Genomic DNA, 5,516 nt, shown 5'->3' with positions numbered 1-5,516 from the left:
GGCCATGTACAGTGATTTTAGGCCAATGAACAGTACTTTTTGGCATGAACAGTACTTTTTACATATTAAAAAATTATTTTGGTACAGTGTTTTCAGTTTTCAGTTTTCAGCAATAAGTTCTATCCAAACAGACCCTTAGTGTTATACTTCATATTTCACGGGTAAGGATTTGCTGTAAACTAAGTTGCAACAACTTCTGCAAAAATGCATGCATGTCAATGTCTCAGATTGTCCAGACATATATTTAAATGAAAACTTCTCTTTCAAGATTGAATTTTTCACTAAATGAGGCATTGACATGTGTGTATTTAGCAGGAGTTGCTGCAACTTAGTTTACAGCAAATCTTTAGCCTTTCACAAATTACAATATACCGTGTATCTTATTGTTTTCATAGACTCTATAAAAGAAAAAAAAATAAGAACATGTAATATGCTATGATTAATAGAGTATAAAGTAAAATAATAAGAGGGTGACAAAATATCTTTATTCATTGGCACATACCTTTTTTGGCACTTAAAGAGAGAGTAAAATAGTTGTAAAGGCTTCATAGATGCCAAGAGGCTTCATAAGTTCATGTCACTAGCTATATCATTTTCCAGCAAGTGATCATATTTGAAAGGTCAACTTATTGACTCATTGCTCTTTTGTTGGCTCTTTAAAAGAGTCGAGATCTATTTTGCCACCTCACCTGAAAGGGGTTTAACCAAATTCTAGTGAAAGTTACTAATTCACAACATAACTTTTGAAGACATGCACCTTATTAGTTATAACAATATTGCACAATACAATAAATTTTACAATTTTTTTTTCTTTTCATAACTGTAATCAGTGTAACATCATTTTTATTAAATTAAAACTACTTCTTTAGAATTTTGTTTACAAAACAATATTATGAAATACAAAATGATGTGAAAATTATTCTATGAAGACACATGTAATACATAACCCTACCTCTAGTATATATTTATAATTAAAAAAAATTACAAATAAAAGAAACATTACATGTAATATAAAATTATAATATCACAATAATAAAATAAAATTTAAAGTGTAGGACAATATAATAAAATTTCTCAACATCATTATTGAATTTCATTTGATAATACAATCATCCAGCAGCCTCAACTTTGTTCAAACAAAGACAAATCTTACACATAAACCAAGACTAATGTTGAAGCAGAATATCGTCAGTTGGGGAAGGTTCGTCCAGATGAATTCCAGCCGGCGGGAGTCCGCCCAAACGATCACTGCGCCACTCCTGCGGATAAGACAAGTTTCTTTACTCGGTCACCGGTGTGGTGCCTGCCACAACACCTCCGATGCCAAAGTTAGCTCAAAAAAGAAAATAGAGTTTTTCTTAAGGAATTTATTTGTTCTTTATGCAATTGTGTACCTTGTGTGGATGGTGCTTCTCCTTTATATACTTCTCTTTGGTGTCTAGCCGTTACGGCATTAATTCCAGGTTTAATGGTGCTCCTGGCCGAGTAATGGTTCTTTAATATGCCTCCAACGGTCTACCCAGCTGGTGTCGTAACCGCTCGAGGCATTACTGCTGTCAGAGAACCATTTTGGTGCCCTCGTCAGTGACGTGGGATTTTTCTCTCGTCATGGAGGTATAAGTCGTCAGTATCATTGTACTCGTCAGTGAGCCATTCTCGTCATTCCCATCAGATGCCCCCGGATCATGTGGTCGTCGTGACGCGTCATGTCGTCCACAGGATCGAGTATGTCGTCCATAGAATGCGAATCGCTCGAATACGTCGTCCTCAGAATGCGAATCGTTTGAGGTTGCGTATGGGTTTCGTGCCGTAATAAAGGGCGTAGTGGCGGCGCCTTTCGATTGCTGCCACGTGTCGCTCACTCGGTGCGCTTTGTGCGACCCTTGGGTTTCCCGCTAAGTTGGGGTTTTTTTTTTTTTTTTTTTTTTTGTTTAAAAACTCCCACTTTTCTTCTTCTTTTTGTTTCTCATCTTCTAAAACTTCCTGTTTGTGCTCCTTCCTATTCCTTCAATTCTCTCTGTGAATTAGTGCGCATTCTCCATCTCTCCAAAGCTGGTGCAAGGCAGGGTTCTCTAGCTTGAGGTATGTTCTTTCCTTTTCCTTTCGTTCTTCTTTTTCTTCTTCCCCTTTTCTTAATAATGAGATTCTGATGCCCCCCTTTTTCTTTCTTTCCTTTTTTTTTTTTTTTTTTTTTTTTAGCTTCTTTGGTCTTTCTATGATAGATAGTTCTGAGGTTTGGGTTGTTTGTCCTTCGATTTCTTTCCTATTTGCGCGCTTAGGAGGGTTTGTAGGAGTTTCCCCAAATTTTAAGGGTTTTATCTCGCAGGGTAACTGGCTTGGAGCGGTGGTGGCCGATTTGTTGCCATTACTTCGTCTATCCGTCAATTGGTTGGGGAATTTGTTAAGGGAGTGGGAAAGGATGTCCGAGGTGAGGACGAGTGAACTCGAGACCGGCCGTCATCTAGTGACGATCCAAAGTGGAGATACCGCCGTCTCTTCCTTCCGGAGGTCGTGGCTTTCCACGCCCTGTGAGAGGTACGTGGTCCGGATTCCGAGGTTTTAGGTAGATTTAGGGAAAGATTTCAGCTTCCGTGAGCGGTTAGGGTTCGTTTGCCGCCCAAGGAGGATCGGGCTTGTCATTCTTTCCCTGGGAGGTCTCTTTTATGGCGAGTCTTCTTTTATCCGGCGGCCGAGGCTCCCGTTCATCCCTTTTTCATGGAGTTGTTGCGATCGTTACGGCATTGCTCCGGGGCAACTTATGCCTAACTCCCGGAGGATACCGGGTCACCGTATGGGATTATGGCCGGCCGCTACGACGGGGAGAGCTTAGGGTGGACGAGCTCACCTATTTGTACCGTCTAAAGGAATCTAAAGAATTCGGTATTATGAGTTAGTCCCATGGGAAAAGAGGACCCTGGATCGTCCGAAATTTACCCTCGTCTTTCAGTCCGGAAATCCCGTGCGTTTTCGTGTCGGGGACGATTTTGAAACCCCTCTGGAGGGCTCGGGGTGAACTCCCGAGGCTATCTCGTCAGTGGAGGACCCCAAACTTAGGTGCGTCATTACTTATTCCCGTCACCCGAGCTTCGTTGAACTTGATTTTCTCCAAAATTTTTTTTTTTTTTTTTTTTAACTCCTCTGTTCATTGTTTTGCGCAGTAAAAAGGCGCCCTAAGCTCAAGAGCAGATATAAGGAACGAGTGGAGAAGGCGATTGAGTACGCGCAGACAATTGTGGATTGGGACGACCTTGTAGACCCGCGCACTCTCGCATTCTATTGTCTCGGCCCCGAACCTTCTGCTTTCGTCTTGCGTAACCTCCGGATTGAAGGCAAAAAAAGTAATTTGCGCCTTGTGTATTTCCTTCTCATGAATGTTCCTTTCACATGTTTTTTTTTTTTTTATACGTTCCTTTTTCGCAGAGATGACGACCAAATTTAACAAAGGCATGTATGACAAGATGAGAGCAAAAAAGGACGAACCTTTATCCCACCTTGGGAGAAAGGTGGTCCGCATTACCGGGACGGGCCCTCCGATTACTCCCCGCAGCTTCTATTACGCATCTCGTCTCCTCGGACTCGACACGACGAGGTCGCCCTCCCGCCGCCTCTATCGAGGAAATCCCCACTCCCGCTTCTAAGAAGCGCCGAACTTCGTACAAGTGGGAAGGAGAAGGTCGACTCTCGTTCGTCGTCAATCCCGGGACGACGAGAGACTTGCCGTGGATGTAGCTCGTGAGGTGGTGACGGCGGACGACTTGAGGATCTTCTCGTGCTCATCGACGAAGGATCTTGTGGGTCGTCATTACAAGCCGGTCCAGTAATGCCCTTGTGTTATTTTTGCTTCACATGCCCGTTCACTTCTTCCTTCTCCTTTTTTTTTTTTTTTTTTTTTTGACCCCCCCTACGTGTTCTACAGTGTCGGGGGAAAGTATTCATCTTTCCTCCGAGTATTTAGCTCAAGAGGCCAAGGTCGAGTCGCCTTTATCGCAGATATCGTCTTGGAGATGGACAACTCAAAGCTCAAGAAGGAGCTTATAGTCGCCATGGGTGAGGTTAATGCCGCCAAGGAAGAGGCCAGTGAAGATTCAGACGACTTTAGAACCGAGCGCAGCCTGGTTCTGAAGGACGAACAACTAGCTTCGTCGGGGAGAGGCCGAAAGGGGTTGCCGCAAGGGCAATGGGGAGGGCTTCCAGCAAACTGAAGAGTACAACTCTGTCCTCTTTAGCTGGTACTTCAAGGGATTCGAGTTGCTGCGAAGATACCTAATCAAACACCCCTCTGGAGTAGACTTGGCGATGCTAGATATGGAGGAGGTAGATAGAGAGATGTCTGCTGACGAGGCTGCGCAGCAATCTGCTCCTGATGCTAGTACCCCAGCTGAAGTCCCTCCTGCTGATGAAAGAGAGGACGAGTGAAAACTTTTTATAATTTCTGCTTGTATCGTTTTTTTTTTTTTTTTTTTTTTTGGTGTGCCCTTTGTATTTTGGGCTTTAACTTGGGAACAATTTTACTTATATTTTGAGACTATTATTTTTGCTTTAAAGTAATTGCTCACTGCTCTTTGTAGCTACTTGTTTTGCTTTACTTGGAATATACATCTCTCTATCTCGTCAGTAATGCACACCTGTCATTACTTAGATTTTTAGGAGACATCTTTTGTGTCTCGTCAGTAACGTATATCCGTCGGTGCAAGATCCCATTACTTAGAGATTTTTTTTTTTTTTTGTTGTTGGAGACATTCTTTGTGTCTCGTCAGTAATATACATCCGTCGGTGCGGAATTTTATTACTTAGATTTTTTTGGAGACATTCTTTGTGCCTCGTCAGTAATATACATCCGTCGGTGCGGAATTTTATTACTTAGATTTTGTTGGAGACATTCTTTGTGCCTCGTCAGTAATATACATCCGTCGGTGCGGAATTTTATTACTTAGATTTTTTTTTGGAGACATTCTTTGTGCCTCGTCAGTAATATACATCCGTCGGTGCGGAATTTTATTACTTAGATTTTTTTAGAGACATTCTTTCAGGCCTCGTCGCAATATACATCCGTCTGTTGCGGAATTTTATTAGTTAGATTTTTTTTGGAGACATTCTTTCGTGCCTCGTCGCACGTGGACCGGTCCGTTAGCACGACCGTAGGCAATGCTTTTATTAATTTCGTAAAAATGAATACATTCGCTTGTCACACCTTTTCATGGTACTTCTTTAAATGTTCAATGTTCCATGGTCGAGGAAGTGCTTTCCCGTCCATGGTTTCAGTGATAGCCGCCCCGCCCGGAGTAATGAGTGACTTTCCAAGGTCCTTCCCATGCGGGGCCGAGCTTTCCTTGGGTGGAGTTTCGGTTGCCGTCGTCACCTTCCGTAAGACGAGGTCACCAACGTGGAGTCGTTCGAGTCTCACTCTTTTATTGTAGTACTCGGCCATTTTCTTTCGGCATTCTCGCTATCCCGTTCGAGGCTCGTCTCTTACCTCGTCCAGTGTATGCATTTACTCAGAATCGTTGGTCATTGCT

The sequence above is a fragment of the Castanea sativa genome, chromosome 6, assembly GCF_040712315.1.
Source record: "Castanea sativa cultivar Marrone di Chiusa Pesio chromosome 6, ASM4071231v1".
NCBI lineage: Eukaryota > Viridiplantae > Streptophyta > Magnoliopsida > Fagales > Fagaceae > Castanea > Castanea sativa.
This window is presented reverse-complemented; position numbering follows the sequence as displayed.